A 19,201-nucleotide genomic window follows, 5' to 3' on the forward strand; every position below is an offset into this window, starting at 1 on the left:
ACCTGTTCTTCTGAAACTATTCCATAAAATTTCAGAAGAAGAAATATTCCCAAACTCATCCTATGAGGCCATAATCACCCTGATACCAAAACCAAACAAAGGTACTACAAAAAAAGAAAAAATAAGTCAACATCACTGATGAACATAGACTCAAAAATCATTTACAAAATACTAGCAAAGTGAATCCAACAACGCATCAAAAGGCTCAGACACCATGATCAAGTGGGATTTATCCCAAGGATGCAAGGATTTTTCAATCTCCACATATCAATCAGTGTGATACACCACATCAATGAATTCAGTAAAGTCACAGAATACAAAATTAATACACAGAAATCTCTTTCATTCCTATACACTAAAAACAAAAGATCAGAAAGAGAAATTATGGAAGGAATCCCATTTACCATCACATCAAAAAGAATAAATACCTATAAATAAATCTACCTAAGGAGACAAAAGACCTGCACTCTGAAAACTCTAAGATGCTGATGAAAGAAATCGAAAGTGACACAAACAGATGGAGAGATATACCATGTGCTTGGATTGGAAGAATCAATACTGTCAAAATGACTATACTACTTAAGGCAATCTACAGATTCAATGCAATCCCTATTAAATTACCAGTGGAATTTTTTTTTTTAGATTTTTTTCATGTGGACCATTTTTAAAGTCTTTATTGAATTTGTTACAATATTGCTTCTGTTTTATGTTTTGGTTTTTGTTTTTTTTGTCTGTTTTTTTTGGTTGCATGGCATGTGGGATCCCAACTCCCTGACCAGGGATCGAACCTGCATCTTCCTCATTGGAAGGTGAAGTCCCAACCACCGGACCGCCAGGAAAGCCCCCACCAATGGCATTTTTCACAGAACTAGAACAGAAAATTTCAAAATGTGTATAGAAACACAAACCCCCAAATAGCCAAAGCATACTATGAAAGCAAAATGGAGCTGGAGGAATCAGGCTCACTGTCTTCAGACTATATTACAAAGCTACAGTGATCAGTATGGTACTTGCACAAAAACAGAAATATAGATCAATGGAACACAATAGAAAGCCCAGAAATAAACCCACACAACTATGGTCAATTAATCTATGACAAAGGAGGCAGGAATATACAATGGAGAAAAGACAGTCTCTTCCATAAGTGGTGCTGGGAAAACTGGACAGCTACATGTAAAAAAATGAAATTAGAACAATTTTCTAACATCACAGACAAAAATAAACTCAAAATGCATTAAAGACCTAAATGTAAGACTGGATATTATAAAACTCTTAGAGGAAAATCCAGGCAGAACACTCTTTCACAGCAGCAATACCTTTTTGGATCCACCTCCTAGAGGAAAGAAAACAAAAACTAAAATAAACAAATGGGACCTAATCAAACTTAAAAGCTTTTGCACAGCAAAGGAAACCATAAACAAAACAAAAAGACAACCTACAGAATGGGAGAAAATATTTGCAAATGATGAGACTGACAGTGGAATAATCTCCAAAGTATACAAATAGCTCATGCAGCTCAATATCAAAAAAGCAAACCACCCAATCAAAAAATGGACAGAAGATCTAAATAGACATTTCTCCAAAGAAGACATACTGATGGGCAAAAAGCACATGAAAATCTGCTCAACATCGCTAATTATTAGAGAAATGCAAATCAAATCTACAATGAGGTATCACCTCACACCAGTCAGAATAACCGTCATCAAAATGTCTACAAACTGTAGACTACAAAAATGTTGGAGAGGGTGTGGAGAAAAGGAGTCCTCCTTCACTGTTGGTGGGAATGTAAATTGGTTCAACCACTATGGAGAATATTATGGGATTCCTTAAAAAACTAAAAATAGAAGTACCATATGATCCAGCAATCGTACTCTTAGGCATGTATCTGGAGAAAATTATACTTCCAAAAGAGACATGCACCCCAGTGTTCAGTGCAGCACTATTCACAATAACCAGGATATGAAAGCAATTTAAATGTCCATTGACAGATGAATGGATAAAGAAGATGTGGTACATATATACAATGGAATATTACTCAGCCATAAAAATGAATGAAATAATGCCATTTGCAGTAACATGAATTGACGTAGAGATTATCACACTAAGTGAAGTAATTCAGAGAAAGACAAATATCATATGATATCACTTATCTGTGGAATCTGAAAAAAATGATACAAATGAACTTAATTACAAAAGAGAAACAGACTCACAGACTTAAAAAACAAACTTCTGGTTACTAAAGGGAAAAGGTATGGGGAGGGATAAATTAGGAGTTTGGATTCACATATACACACTACTGTATATAAAATAGATAATTAACAAGACCCTACTGTATAGCAAAGGGAACTCTACTCACTATTCTGTAATAACCTATATGGCAAAAGAATCTGAAAAAGACTGGATATATGTATATGTATAAGTGAATCATTTTGCTGTACACCTGAAACTAATTCAACATTGTAAATCAACTATACTTCAATATAAAATAAAAATTAACTTAAAAAAAGAGATTAACAAAAGAAGTGTCTTCCAATGCAAGGATCAGATCAAAGAACATGAATGGAATATTCCTACTGGGACGATTAGGAGGATAACACATCCTTGGTAGGTGCAGAGCCTGTTCACTTATCCTCTGACTTTCCTTGTTCCCTTTCTCCACTACATCCTATTAAGCAGATAAAAACTTTGAGAAAGCTGCCTCTTCCTTCACCAATGCCAAGAAGGACAAACTCAAAGAGCCACTTTCTGTCTGTCTTCCTCTGATGTTGCTTCTTCATGTTTGAGCTATTGGGAGGAGAGAGAGGCAATAAATTCTCTTAATAAAAGCAAAAAATAAAAATAAAAAATAAGCCTATATGGTCAGTCACAATCCTTGCTATACTTATATAAATAAGACCAAGTTTATTGAATCTAGACTTATTTTGCAAACAAATTTGTCTTAATTTGGCTATCTTTGATAGAAATGAGGGTGATTTTAGAGAGAAAAATTATCTTTTGATAGAAACCAAAATACGTATTGTGGATATTAGATTCTAGTGCTATTAATTTTCCTTGAAGTTTTGTTAATTAGCTGAAAACTGGACTGTGTCCTGAATTTTTCTAGTTTCCTCCACTACCTGACTACAACTCTCCAAACTAGTGTTTCCAAATTTTCTCCCACCCTTTTAACTTGGAATCATTGAAACTAAAACTGCCTTTTTTTTCTGAAGTCCTGCATACTGAAGGTAGATATCTTAATATAAACTTCAGAGAAATCTCCACAGCAGCTCATGTTTAGACAGTCTTCTTCGTTCCTGTTGCTCTATGGACCACTCAGAAAGTTTACCTGAACATCTGATGGACATTCAAACTACAAAAGATGCTTTAACCCTGACATTTAGAGATCTTCTCAACTGTCTACCCTCAGAACTCAAAAACTGGTATGAAATTTGCCTCCATTATTAACCATTGTTTTTTTGTCTCCATAGCAATGCCTCTTATTCAATACCTGATTGCTTGTACAGTAAGCTTAACTTCTACTTGGAAATACTGCTTTGGAAGAGAAAATTAAGGTAAAATGATCATATGGATGGACTCTAATCCAATATGACTTGTATCTTTATAAGGGGGGAATACTAGAACACAGACATGCACAGACTGAGGGGCAACCATGTGAGGACACAGCGAGAAGGTAGCCATCAAAGGAGAGAGACCTCAAAGAAACTAAACTTGATACTTTGATCTTGGACTTCTAGCCTCTAGAGCTATGAGAAAATATATTTTTGTTGTTTAAGCCACCTAGGAGCCAGTATGGTATTTTGTTATGGCAGCCCTAGCAAACAAATACAATCACTATTAGGGAAAAAAAAGTCATGTGCTTTGTTATTCCAGTAGAATGATTTTAACACTGATTACTTCTTACCTTGAGATTATAAAAGACAGTGATAAACATTACTGTAGAGTATATATGAGTTGTGTCCTATGAAACAAAGGTAGTTAACAAACACCTCTCAGCTGTAGATGATGCCATGTGTTCATCTGATCAGCCAGAGGACATGAGTGGAAGGGAGAACCTTTTCTGCTTCAGACAAGCAACTTCCTGGGTTACCCTGAGTATGACAAAGAGGGCCATTGCTTGGGGACCAGGTCTCCAAGCAGTCACAACAGGCCTCAGGAACCCACAAGAAAATTGTGAAGGAAGAATATTACTAGCCAGGCCCATATGAATCTTTTCCTCCCATCACTGCTCTTTTGTGAAAAATTCTTCCAAATACACATTTTTGTCCCAAAATATCATGTTGGATGCTCGCTACTAGGAGCAACTTTTTCTAGCATCTCTGTTGGATGAATTTTCACACTTGCAAAATCACTCAGAAAAGAGTTCATCCTCCCAACACCTCCCCTGCACCAGTGTCCCCCTAAACAGCATCTGACCACAATATGAAGGAACTTACCTCCCAGGTAAACAGGTGCTTGAATGTGATTTAATTCTCTCTGCATCCTCTCCCTGGTCTCCCTGTGAAATCTAGTCACCTCTTTGCATTAAAGCATTTCTGTGGGAAGCCCTGTAAGGTGCTGGCTATTCTCAATTCTGTCCTGCTGGTTTCTCTGAAGTGCCTAGAAGCTGTCCTCCCCACACACAAACTGTTCTGACAAACTTCATTTGAATGATTTGGATTTTAATTCTCAAATTGCTTCTGTTCCTAAGCCTTAAGGCTTTTTTTTTTTTTTTACCAATTCAGAAAAAAGCATCATTAAAAATAAGACAAGGTTGGGCTTCCCTGGTGGCGCAGTGGTTGAGAGTCCGCCTGCCGATGCAGGGGACACGGGTTCGTGCCCCGGTCCGGGAAGATCCCACATGCCACGGAGCGGCTGGGCCCGTGAGCCATGACCGCTGAGCCGGCATGTCCGGAGCCTGTGCTCTGCAACGGGAGAGGCCACAACAGTGAGAGGCCTGTGTACCAAAAAAAAAAAAAAAAAAAAAAAAAAAAAAAAAAAAAAAAAAAAGACAAGGCTACTCGCAGATCTAACATGCTAAGCTTTAACTTAGTACGTTCTTAGGACTGATGTTTTCCAAGGAACAAACTTTCCTGTTTCCTGTGCAATAATAAAGGTTTGTTATAAAAGTTAAGTACAAAAAGTGAGAAAAAATAAAAATAGTGGTATCTTCACAGTTGAGTTCTTAACATATTTTCTGATCCATGTAAAAAGAGAAAAATTGGCAAAATGAGTACCAACATTTTTAAAAATAAGAATTAAGCCTAAATCCCTGGATTTACCAATTTTATAAAATAAGAAAGTAACATTTTATAAAATACAATTTTATAAAATATGATTTTATAAAATTTGTTTAGCTAAGTAACAAATGATTTGCCCACAAAACAGATTTAGCAGGTGGAGTCCAGGGGGCACATTCTACAAAATAAATTTATCGACACTGTAAATGGTTACTAGCATAAAATTGTGGTGGGAATAAAAAGGGCAGTGACCTTCGTCCTGAAGTTTAGGAGTGATCCCTGAATTGAGAGATATCTGAGTTGAAGTGGTCACTGGAAACAAATGGTAGAGACAAATCACAGAGAGCAGACTGTATCAATTCCAGCTTCTGGACTCAGAGAAGGAAGGAAGAGCTTCAGATTTCATTGCAGAGAATGAGGCTGAGAAACTTTAAAATCAGATGCTTTTTCCCAGATCCAGGGGGCCAGCTAATGCACAAAAATGCTTAAAGCCACATAGGTATGTCACCTTTATTTCCTAGAGAAGATGTTAGCATTTTCTAAATCCTCATCTACCGTGCCTGGCATGCATTATTTTATAGCTTTCTGGAAGTTTCATCAGCACCACTGGTATATCTGTAGTATGATGTGTCTGTGGAGAGTAGAGAATGCAGGTCCGGGCTGGGGGCAACGGACTCTTCTAGCTACCACAGTGAGTGGTGCCCCTGCAAACCTGAGTAAGGAAGACAACTTGCCTTTGGGTAGGTAGTGTTACAATCTGCATGTCTAGGGGCACAAATGTAAAGACCGACCCTGTTCTGGGAATGATTATGATTCTGACTGACCTCAAAGGGGTAATTATGAAACCCCTGGATCATCAGGATCTGGATGTTCCCTACTTTTTCCATGGTGTGATCATGACAGAAAGTGTGGCTGTAGATATCTGGGAACATTTCCAGAAATGTCCTCCTGTAGGAGTTAATTATAAAGTAAATGTGTATAAAAGAGAAAATAATATTGACACCTATCAGGGGGAGTAGATCTTAAGGGTTACTATTGTAGATGGACTACTTTGGAAAAAATCTTTTTCCCTTGGAGTATTAAGAAGTCATCGCATAATTGCCATCTCTCCACATTTTGTTCTAGAGTGCCTGGTTTCTTGATATCAGTGTGAGACCTGTTTTAAATAAAAATCTATTTGTAAAAATCCAGATCTGTAATATGTTCTAAATATCATTATAGTGTCTTTTAACTATAGATTAAAAATCACTTCATTTTCAACAAAATATTTGGATGTAAACATCAAATGTTTTGAAAACAAAGGGGATCTGTTTTTGTTGTTTTCTCTTTTATCTAATTTTTGTATGCATTTTGTCTGGGCATATTAAATGGTAAAAATATTTATAAGATTTGCACTAGGTGAATCTTCTTAAAAAGAAAATACGGAAGGCCACAGAGTCTGGGAATATTAATATCTTTTTAATAGATTGATCCCCCTTGATTTCTTATTCTGGAGTAAAGGTACATGTTTTTCCATGAAAATTAGACACACAAATCATCTGACACAATGTATGACAGATGGAAAATGGTTGATGGGAATTTTGCTTTAGTGCACATTGTTCATTGTAATTTTGCCCAGGTTAATGAACTGTGAATTAATAATGAGGAGCAACACATTCAACGTATTATAGTAATAAAGTGCTTTTATGGACATTTTTCATGTTTCCAGACTTTCTTGGCCACCCTGAACACATTTAACTCAAAGGATTAAGAGATAATCACTTATTTAACTGTGTTAAAATAGTCAACTTTGAAAAGGATATTTTCCTGTATGAACTTTTTCCTAATTGATTCCATTTTGTTCTGATCAGTAAACTTACCTGAGTAAGCTGCACTATTTATTTATTTTTATTTTTATTTTTTTATTTTTTATTTTTTTGCGGTACGCGGGCCTCTCACTGCTGTGGCCTCTCCCGTTGCAGAGTGCAGGCTCAGCGGCCATGGCTCACGGGCCCAGCCGCTCTGCGGCATGTGGGATCTTCCTGGATCGGGGCACGAACCCGTGTCCCCTGCATCGGCAGGCGGACTCTCAACCACTGCGCCACCAGGGAAGCCCAAGCTGCACTATTTAAAAAAAAAGTGATCTGATAGAGTATTAGATGACATACATGACCATGGTCCATTGTTTTCTGATTCAATGACATAAAGGAGTAAAGGGAAAAATTAATAATTATACATTTTTTAAATAGGAGAATAGAAAAACTAAATTTCTTGTAGAAATAAGCCCAAAGAGTCCTTGTGTCAGCCCTGTTCCACTTAAAAGACCGTGACGCTGTAATACCAGTGGATAATCTGGGAGACAACCAGCTGTCATTAAGATAGATTTTACCAAGGCAAGGACAATAGGTTGCTTATTAGCAGTGAGAAATCAGTAGTCTTTTAGAAGTGTACCCTTTGGAAAGTGTGAGATATATAATAAATGAAAGCCTTTCATTATTCATTGTTATAAGCCAAATGTAGATTAAATGTACACTACCTTCAATTCAGATATTAAGATATCCTTCCCTCAGTAATTTTATGAGGTAACATGTAGAATGTCAAGCATAGGCTAAGTCATATATTTTATAATCTTTCAAAAATTTTTTAAGCAATGTGTTAACCCTATAATGAATATAAAGTGGATCCTAACTGCATGTCTTAGAAAATGTGCATTTCATAGAATTATTTAAGAATGAATCCTTAATAGCCCATCTTTTTAAGTATGTTAGCTGAACGTTATGATTGTGTAATATCATTTTAGGGCATTACCACATTTTAAGAAATAAAATAATATTCAGAAGCATAATTTTGCCAGAATGTAAAATTTAAAACCAGAAATTTGACTTGTGAAAAATCCTCACATGATTATTGGCCTGTTAAAAAGTAAAGCAAACCCCACAAACCTGATGCAAGCTATTATGTGCAAAATAATGTGCTAGTTACACAGCCCTCTGAAAAGTGAATGTGAGTCCAGATGCTTCTTTCTTGGTTTATTTCATTCCTAGAGTACCTTTGTTGCAGGTTTTTCTTATGTTCCCAAAGGAAACAAGTAAGCCATCTCAAGTTTAAGTTCTGTCCTCAATAAAGTAAAAAATGTGCCAGATACCATTTGACTGGATGATAACTAAAACTGGACAAATATTTTCTCTCACTGGAGACTGACAGTGTTTTAGTTGTGCTTAAAATTTGTGATTCTCCTAAAAAAAGGGTACAAATGAAAACTTATGGTTACCAGGAGATAAGGGGGGAAGGATAAATTGGGAGATTGGGATTGACATATACACACGACTATATACAAAATAGATAATAATAACCTACTGTATAGCATGGGGAGCTCTACTCAATACTCTGTAATGGCCTCTATGGGAAAAGAATCTTTAAAAAAAGTGGACATATGTATATGTATACCTGGCTCCCTTTGCTGTACACCTGAAACTAACACAAATTTGTAACTCACCTATACTCCAATAAAAATTTTTTAAAATAAAAAAATAGAGTACTACATGCATTTCTAAGAAATAAACATTATTTTCTTTATTCTTCTAAAATAAATAAAAATAAAATAATGTAATATGTGATTTTCAAGCTAATGAACACCTAAGAAAGAAATTTGAAAATCTACATTTGGAATGTATAATTCTTTTGTTCAGAGGCAGTGACATTACAAAAGAACAAAACTTCTCAAACATGTCCCCATTTAGAGTAATGCTGACAGTGAGTGTCTGGTGGATCTCAGAGGGGCACAACTGATAATATATTTATCATGCTGCCAGTTTGCTAAGTGGTTTCATATTCACTAAGAAAGGCTTGTCAATGGATACTGAAGAATAGATGTGAGGTCTCTGTGAGGTCTTTGTGCCAAGTCTCTGTGTGTTGTCTCTGGGTGAGATCTCTGTGTGAAGTCTCTGTATGAGGTCCCTTTGGAAGGTATCTCTGGGAAATCTGTTAAATCTGTGCTAGGTTGCTGTCTGAGGGTCTGTGAAGCAACATGAGGTCCCTGTGTGAGGTCTCAGTATGTGATCTCTGAGAAAGGTGTTTGTGTGAGAAGTGTCTCTTGAGAGGTGTGTCTGTGAAGTCTTTGTGTATTGTCTCTGGGTCTCTCCATTTCTTTTTTTCTTTTGGTCTCTCAATTTCTTGTCTTACTGTACCTTATGGAAGACGGAGCAGCAAGAGAAAGGCAAAGGGACTTGATTCTTTCTGTTTTCTTGCTGTTCCATCAGCATCACCTGTCTGTGGCACTCTCCCAGCAGGAGCCAGGGGGGTCCAAGTCCAGCTTCCCCATATTCCCAGAACTCACTTCTGGGTGCCCCTGAGAGGACCCAGCAGCAGCCAGGCTCAGGTCCCAGCCCTGTCAACTCTTTCCTCTGGGTACCGACCCCTCCCACAAGTCCTGGCTCCACTCTCACTGCTCTGCCCATTCTGGAGGCTGCCTTGGGAATTGGGGCCCAGAGGTAGGGCCTAGCTCCAGGGAGAAACCAGGGGTGTGAGCAGTCCTGTGCTCACTCTGCCCCCTCCACCCCAGGTCACAGCATTTCCACGTGTTGAGGGGCCTGACAGGGATGGGGGATGGGGTCCATTTCTGTTGTCATCTGGATCAGGGGCATCAGCTGGAACAGAAATCTCCACAATGAGAAAGACACCACCTGGAGCTGTGTCCACCATGCGCCCTACACATGGCAGAAAGCATCAAATCACTCTAGAGAAATTCTTCCTCATCGCCCTGCTTTTCCATATGGATGGGGGTCAGAAGACAAGAAAAGCTGTGCTAGAAGCAGATCAGTGGAACACCCCTGGATTGCACCCTGCCCCATCCACTTTGCACAGGTCACCTCCACACCACCACAAATCCAGTCTGATTGCTTCTTCACCTGCCAGGCTCTGGGGTGATCAAGGACTGAGAGACAGGCAAGGCTTACTACACAATCACAGGCCAGTCCCCACCTCTCCCCTGGAGCAGTCCTTGGGCCATGTGTTTATGTGAAGGTCACCAGACTAGGAGTCACATCCCAAGTTCCCTAGTCCTGGCTTTTACACCTATTGTTAAGTTATCCTTCCTAAAAGTCAAGAGGTGATGATGTGTAAGCTTATTAAATATAGTATTAAGAGATTAACCTTCCCTGATTTGCTTTACTTCTATAAGTTTGACCTTCTGTTTTGACCTAAAGGTGGTTTCTCTAGGTCTGTGATCTTAGAGTAGGAATAGGGTAGAGACCCTGGGGTGGGGCCATGATGAGCTACTGGACCCTTAACTTTTCCTCCCCTTTAGGCCTTTAGATGGTGGTTGTATGTCAGGGGGCTGCTCTTTCAGAACTGCACATTTATGGGAATCTGGTACCACTTTGCCTCCTTCCTTGGATCCAGGGATTTTTCTACACCTACGTCCCACCCTAAATTCACAGTGTTTGACCATCAGATAGTTACTACCCACAGTCACACCCCTATTCCATTCATCCAAAACTCCTTCTCTGGGGTTAACATAAAGTGGAAGGTAGGTGACCCATGAACATAGCCATTCATTTATATGGGACTGGACTCAACACAGCCCTCTGCAGCCTCCCTGATACTCCCCCCACCTACACACACAGAGCTGGAAATGCCATCCTTGCTGCTGCTCTAAAGTCTAGGAGAAACAGAGGTGGGGGAGGGTGATGCTGTACATTTTATTATGCCTAAGCTAAAAGGGGGTCATAGGGCATATCTCAATCCCAGCCTTCATCAGAGAGAGAAGGAACTCTTAAGAGCAGATGTTGGATATTCCCTACCAAGAGATCCAGGGGCAAGATTTCTCCTGTTTCTGAACTCAGAGCCCATACTCTATTCCCCCCAAACTTCCATCCACTTTGCTCTGACACTTCCTGAAGCCTGAATTGCAATGTCCGGCCCTATCGTGTAAACCTATCCACTACAGTTGCATAAAGTTCAAAGTAGCATAGAAGAAGGAGAAAGACTGGTTGAACCAGATCCTTGGGTGTGGGCTTCATAGGTTTTTCCCATCTCATTGTTAGAGTAATTTTGGTTTGTGTAATGACAGTATCATAAGGTGCAATGAAGGGACACGAGACAAGGAGCAAGCTTGTGATGCTACTGTCCACCTCCCTCCATGCCCCTCCCTTCTAGAAGACAAAGTGCACAGCACAGACAGCAGCCATTACACTATGCTTTTATTAGCAAAAAATATAAATATGTATATATATATATATGTATTGGGGAACATTAAATATCTTGGATGTGCTAATGAGAAAATCATTTTCTCTACATGGACTGAATTTTTACTTGGAGACATGTTTTCCTACTAAAGGGAAGACTAAAGAAGGATTTTACTGTCGAGCAGGCAAGACACCTCCCCAAAGATGACAATGCCTTGGACAGTGTTGATGGCGGGCTGGGGCACCTGGAATCCTTGGCCCATACTGGCAGGTACTAACTGGAAACAAACTCTTCTTGGGGGGCAAGGATGGGAGGCACCTTAGGCCCAGCTGCTCATCGTCGAACCTTACACTTTTCAAACTATGTTGGTGTCTGACTTCCCTTTCCCTGATAGAACAACTCTGGCCCTTGGAGGTGGCTTTATGACTGCAGGCTGTATAACCCATCATTCTCCCTTGCTCTGGGTAGGAGGTAAGCCTATGGTAGCCGAAACACCCACATACTGGGACTTGGAATTCCAGTTTGTGTTCATTTAACTTTGTGGCATGAAGTCCATGGTGAATTGCTCTTTTTTCTTCTGGGATCTGTCCAACAGCTGTCATGCGTGCCCGACCCTCAGCAGTCTCACTCTTCAAGGTCGATCTGCTTTTGACTGATCCGTGACTCTGGGCAGTGGCTGATATGGGCTTTTTTTTTTTGCAGAGCATCTCGACCATTGACATTTTTCTTGGGGGAAATCCACTTTAAAAATAGCCTCATCCTTTTTCTGAAGAGGCTTTCTGGAGGGCTATGTTTCTTCTCTGGCATGAGCTGGAGACATCTGCTCCCAATAGAGTCTGTTATTCCCCTGACCTGGGCAGGGCGGCTCATACTTCCAGCTTGAGAGGTCCCTAATTCTTTAAACCTTTCTTCATGCTCTCCTGGTTTATGCCTCCTACGGTCCTCTCTTTTGTAAGTAGGGGCAATCATCTTGCTCTGGCTCTTCCATGAGTCTTGGAGTTTTGAAGTTTTGGGCTCCTGCTGCCCTAGGTGGCTCCTTTGGGCTTCCATAAAGCCACTTGGCTCCTGGGAAGCTAACCTGTCTCTGGTGGGGACTCTCTGGGGATGGCACTGAGGCACCTGAGAAGCCAAGTTGTCTGCAGCAAGGAACCTGTGTTTGGGAAAGTCCTGAAGCTGGTTGTCTGACTGTACCTTTACTTTGGAGTTAAACTCACTAGCAACCTCCATGTTAAGGCATGGCTCACCTGGATGTTGGAAAACAGACAGTCTAGGTAGTAGGAAACTTCTACTGGCCCCTGGCACCTCTAAACTCCTCATATGTACATTTGTGGTTTGGGATTTTGTCAACACTTTGGTTTCCAAGATAACACTAGACTGTGGTTGAAGAGCAGGAGACTCCTTGGCCTCCACAGCCTCCCTGGCCTCTTCACCTCTCAAAGATTGGGATCCTAAGTTCACCTCCATCACTGTTACCCTATGGCAGGGGTCTCGTGAGGCCTGACCACCACTCTCCTCTCTTGGCTCATTCCTGACCACTGCTGAAATTGGACCTGGCTCTAGGCTGTCCCTCTTGACCCATTCCACACTCTCACTCTTCCAGGTTCTGCCCACAAGGCTGAGTGTGAGGGACTGAGAAGGTGGCCTGCCCTCCTGTCCAGTCAGAGAAGCCTTTGAGGGCCCATGGTAGTCAACAGATGGAACCGCTCCCAGGGTACTCTGGATTTCCTTACACACAGTGGAGGGGACAAGGAGAGGCCTCTTCAGGGTAGGAACTGACTCTTCTGTTATCACCTTCTCTCCTGAATGAGCCCGAGGAGGTTTCTCCAGGAACTCAGCAAACTTGACTGTTGAGTGGGACCCAGACACACAGGTGGCTGAAGGGGAAGTGGCAAACTGCAGAACGGTGGAGGGTTGGAACTTTTTCGACTTAAAGAGATTTATGGGCTTGAGGACCTTGAGGGGTAGGGTCCACCTGTGCTTTACCCAAAACCTTTTAATATGTGCTTCCAGCACCTCTCGAGTGTCTGGATCAAGGAAGGAAACGCTACAGGAGGTGTTCATGCAGGGTTCCGAACCCTTCAAGCAGTATCTTCCACAGGCTCCAGCAGGCACTGCTTTGCACGTCTCACCAGGAGGGTCTTGACATGAGAGCTGATGAACGTTGCCCTTGCCAGGAAGCCTCCCCAGGCAGCTGTAGGAGAGCAGATGGGGCCAGGATGGCTGGACAGGACAGGCAGGGGTGGGCACCTGCAGCCCAAGAACCCTCCTCTGCCCCCACACTGACTTCATAATGCTCCTGCTCTCCCTCACCCTAGGGCCTTAGCCATGCCCTCCCATGGCTCCCCCTCCCAGGGCTGGGGTCACATTATAGGCTCTGGGAGGAAGGACGACCCAGGAGAGAAGGGGAAAGGTTCTTTACCTTTGCAGAAGTGAAACCAGGTCGTGAGTCCCCTCCAGTTCTTCCAGGCAATCCCTGCAAGCTGGAAATCAGGAGACTGGGTCATGGTGGTGAAGGCAGAGGCCTAAGAGTCTTTCAGGAGGCTGAGTGCAATGGCCCTTTAAGGGAAATCTTTGGAGGATTAGACTCTGGAGCCCAAGTATCAGTGTCCAAGGCCACATGTCCCTGACAGTGATGGTAAGTCTCACTTGAAAAGGGTTTGTCCTTTGCAAAGTGCTTCCACGTTCATTAGGCTCTGTTAATTAGGCTCAGGCTCTGTTTCCTGAGGAATAAACTCTGCCACTGGCATCCTCAGAGACCGTGAAGCTGGGCCCTCAGGATTAGGAGAGATGGAAGCTAACTCTCGGGTCACGCAGGGCTGAATGGCAAAGGCTTACCTTTCAAAGATCCACTTTTCTTCCTACTCCTGCTCCTCCCCTTCAGCTTTACTTGATGCTGAGAGATAAGAAAAAGTGAGGGGCTAACACCCAACTCTCACTGTCCTCTATCTAGGCAAGCTGTGTTCATGAACAACATGACTTTCTTTCTACATTTAACTAAAACTCTGTGGGGTTTTTTCCCCTTTTACTTATTTTTAAAGTGGATAACAATATATTCAGTTTTTCTTCTTTGAAGAGTGCAAAGAATTTTTTTTTTGGGGGGGATGCGGGCCTCTCACTGTTGTGGCCTCTCCCGTTGAGGAGCACAGGCTCCGGACGCACAGGCCCAGCGGCCATGGCTCACAGGCCCTGCCACTCCGTGGCACATGGGATCAACCCGGACCGGGGCACGAACCTGCGTCCCCTGCATTGGCAGGGGGACTCTCAACCACTGCACCACCAGGGAAGCCCAAGAAGGATTTTTTAAGTTTTAATCACCATAGATTTCTTCTGTCACTGTTCCTCTGATCAAGAAACACACACATTCTCAGACCTAGATGCACACGTGAGCTTTGTCAGATAGGATTCTGCTTCCCAAGGCCAGACCTCCACTCCAGCCTCTTCTCTCAGGCTCTCAGGGGCTCAGCCCCAACACAGAGGAAGGTCTCACTTGAGACACCCGCTGTGGGAAGGTGGCTGGTGAACCAGGGCTCAGGGGTCAGCCTTCCTGCAGAGATTGAACTCTTAGTAACCAGTCCTTAACCATTAGTCACTGCATTTGGGACTTGCCCTGGAGCCCTCTACCATACCTGAACTCCTGGTCTAAGATCTTAGGCTAGAAATCCTCATGCCCACTCTAACCCCTCTCTGGCCTGGCTTTTCCCTAGAAGGATGATGTTCTATACTTTTCTGAGAGTTCCCATCTCAGGAGTCTCGCTACGTGGTTTAGAAAAGTGGAAATAAGAATAAGAAAAAAAGAGAGAATCTCTGCTGGGATTAAGCCAAAGGTTTCTTACCTTCCTGATGTTTCTATGTTTCCTAGGTGGTGCTAAGAATAGATTACTCTGGAAGCAGTGGAGTAACATTAGGAAGAGCTCCAGTCCACACAGGAACCCAAGGATGATATCAATCACCCAGGAAGTTGGGCTGGATCTCAGCCAGATAGCAACAATGTCTTTCAAAGAAAAGAGATTCTCCATCTTCTGAACTGCATTGCTGCCCTCAGGCAACAGAGCACTGGGAGTTCACTTGATGGCAGAACCCCAGGCCTGCGTCACAGAGCTGTGGCCTTGTCAAAAGGGCTCCTGAGTGTGGGGGAGGGGCAATAAGAGAAATAGGCTGAATCACTGCCCCTCCTTCCCTTCCCATCCACACCCACAGACACCTGCACCCTCCTGGGGCTTCCAGATCCCTCCTTCCAACTACTCTCATCCTGTCAGAGAGACCTTAGCCAATTTTCTCTTCATTCCATCTGGAACCTGATTCCTTCATCCATTAGAGACCTTTACTTGAGGCCCACCAACTTGATAACTCTTGAACATCTTAAGCTGACCCTGGAAGACTGGCTGTTTCACAGACATTTTTACTCAGGATTTCCTTTGTCCTCAGCTCCAAATTTCCCACATCATGTATGTGTCTTGTGTAAACCCAGGGATAGAACTTGAATTTCTTTTACACTTATTTAGTTTTGTGAATTTTGAATAGTGTATGTTTTGCCTCATTTTCTATCAGAGGGAACTACACACAAAAATTGAAATAATTTATTTTTCAAAATTCATAAGTATGAAAGAATTATAAATAGTTATGTAATAGGGAAGAACAAATCTGCCTCCACATGAGATCTTTTTTACTTTAATCTTTATGCTCTGTTGCCTGAGCTAACTCTGTCCATCCCTGTGATCCAGGCTGGCTCTGCACTTTTTGTAAAACAATGTTGCCTAGAGCCTGAAATATACAGGATAGACTATTTCTAAGGCTCTGACTTTTAAGAGCCCATTCATGGAGATAAAAAGTTGCAGAACAGAGAATAATAATTGTTTTCTTGGAGGTTTACAGGAACACATGACCTGACCAGGATCTGACCCATCTGGCCAGCGTCTAGAACAAAGGATCCAACACCAAGATATTTGCAACAATTAGTCATGCCCCTCCCTCACCTTGCCTTTAAAAAGGCTTTGCTGAAAGCCTTCAGGGAGCTTGGGGTTTTTCCTGGGCATGAGCCACATGTCTTCTTGCATGGCACTGTGTAAACCTTTCTCTGCTTCAAACTCTGATGTTTCAGTATTTAGCCTCACTGTGCATCAGGCACACAGACTTGCATCTGGTAACAGTTAAACCTTCAAATGATGTTTTTGTAAGTTTGTAGTGTTTATAATTCTGGAGTTAGTAAATCTTTAAACTGCACAAAAACTTTTGGGACACACTGCAAACACGCACACACACACGTACTCATGTTCCTTAACCAATCTAGTACTTTCAAATCCAATAATCCATAATTTTCTACTTAAAATAATCTTTCATATGTTGTCTCAACCCAACTTCTTAGTTTGCAATGATAAGACAGTCCCCACTCTCCAGATAAATTTTGAAATATGTGGTCTTAATCCATTAGGGCTGCTATAACAATATATCATAGACTGGGTAGATTAAAAACAACAGACATTTATTATCACAGTTCTGGAGGCTGGGAAGCCCAAGATCAAGTCACCAGTATGGCCACCTCGTAGTGAGAGCTCTCTTCCTGGTTCACAGCTGGAGCCTTCTCTCTGTATCCTCATATGATGGGAGGAGGCTACAGATATCTCTGGAGTCTCTTTCATAAGGCACTAATCCCATTCATGAAAGCTCATAAGCACTTTTGCACGGCCCCGCCTCCTATCTTTAAGAGGTAGGATTTCAACAGGTAAATTTTGAGAGAACATTAACATTCAGACATGTGCACTCATTCTATACCCGGAAGCTAGGAATGGGTTAGGGTGAGCCAAGGTCCTGACCCTAAAGGGCTGTAGGGTGAAGAGTAGGACTAGGGGTCAAACCCTTGGGGCTGAGCCAGGTCTTGAGCAGCCTCTTCAGATATTCCTAGTGTGTTATGGATGTATTCTCTTTTCTGAGTGTGCCTTGCCTTTCCTGCCCCATCCTCCCAGGCCCCTGAAGCTTCAAGTCCAGCCTGAACCATATAGAAAGGGAGCTTTGAGTCTTACACAAAATTCCCTTATGACATCCCTTAGCAGTAACACAAGATTCAATGAAGGATTCACATGGTAAATATGTCTTAATGTCCCATGAGGGCTTTAAAATAATGTGTATTCTCTGCTTGTTGGTCATAATTTTATACAGTTTTAGTGGGAACGTGGGCATGTGAGTTTATTTGGCTATATTGCCATGAATGTGCACTTTCACAAACATATCTCCTACATCTACTATTTTTCCTAGTCTTTTCCTCCCATATGATATTCTCACCTTAATTCAACCTTTTATCAAAATTTAGACTTAGGTCTGTCACCATGTGGACATGCTTTGTAAGAAAATAGCTTCAACCGAGGAGGTCAGTGGAAGGCCTTGGACCAGCTATCTTGGTTCCATGATAGTAAGCAAAGGATCGCAAACTACCAGGTTAAGCTTAAGCACAAAGCAAAGTTGATTTAAGCATAGGTACACTCTCAGAGAGGGAGAGAGAGAAGGAGAGAGAAAGAGCAGGCTGTTTCTGAGAACAGGCTATTTCAGCGAAGTGAAGCAAGCCCAAAGCAAAGTATATCGAAGCAAAGGTACACTCTCGGGATGGGGGGGGGATGGGTGTACTGTTTCGGCAAATTGAAAGCAGCATTCCTATAAAGGCTTACGAGCGCTTTTTTTTTTTTTTAAAGAAGATGTTGGGGGTAGGAGTTTTTATTAATTAATTTATTTATTTTTGCTGTGTTGCGTCTTCATTTCTGTGCGAGGGCTTTCTCTAGTTGTGGCAAGTGGGGGCCACTCTTCATCGCGGTGCGCGGGCCTCTCACTATCGCGGCCTCTTGTTGCGGAGCACAGGCTCCAGACGCGCAGGCTCAGTAGTCGTGGCTCACGGGCCTAGTTGCTCCGCGGCATGTGGGATCCTCCCAGACCAGGGCTCGAACCTGTGTCCCCTGCATTAGCAGGCAGATTCTAAACCACTGCGCCACCAGGGAAGCCCCTTACGAGCGCTTTTAAGGAGCATTTGGCAGAGAGGCGGGGGTGAGTGACAAGGATCATTATTTGATTGACAGTCCTGAGCTATGGAACAAGTTTTCTGCTGCGCATGCTCTCATCTTTGAATCCCCAAGAAATGCCTACTGGGTGGGGGGAGGGGCAAAACCACATGTAATTTCTTGTAATTATGGTATAATGAGTTTGGATTTACTATAGGTTATATGCCTGTCTGGTCTGGGCATGCACAGCCTGGAGAAGTCCCCTGTGTTACTGTGCCTCTCTTTATCAGGATAAGCTGCCCACCACCAGACCATAGTTTCTCCCGTTCTGGGTGGAGTCAAGGGAGAGTCCTCAGATGGCTGCGTGTGACTCAATTTCTTCTTCTTGTCTTTCTCACCACTGTCACCTCCTTGCTGCTAATGTCTGACTAACTACCTAACAGGTCTTCTTTGCATTCATATTTGCTCTCTAAATTTTCTCTATTACTTTATTTTCAATATGTTTTGTTTGATGGGGTTTTTTTTTTGAAATTTAAAAATCTTATGATAACATTTACCTTGATTTATTTAATTATTGTTCTACTGTTATTGATTTCTGCCATCTTATTTTATGCTTTATTTTCTACATTTTCTTTATTGTTTCTTTTTTTCCCTTCTTTGGCATGTTCCATTTTACAGGTCAAGGGTACTTATGTTTGTTTGACATTTGGGAATTTTTAATATTGTAATGGTTTTATATCTTGAATTATGTTAATTTTCTCCTCAATTTCTTACCCGTGGATGAAAAATGTTCCCTGCCATATCAGTAGACAAAGGATGTTGCAGTCATCAAGTCAGATG

This window comes from Mesoplodon mirus, assembly GCF_964341445.2.
Source record: "Mesoplodon mirus genome assembly, chromosome: 1".
Lineage (NCBI taxonomy): Eukaryota > Metazoa > Chordata > Mammalia > Artiodactyla > Ziphiidae > Mesoplodon > Mesoplodon mirus.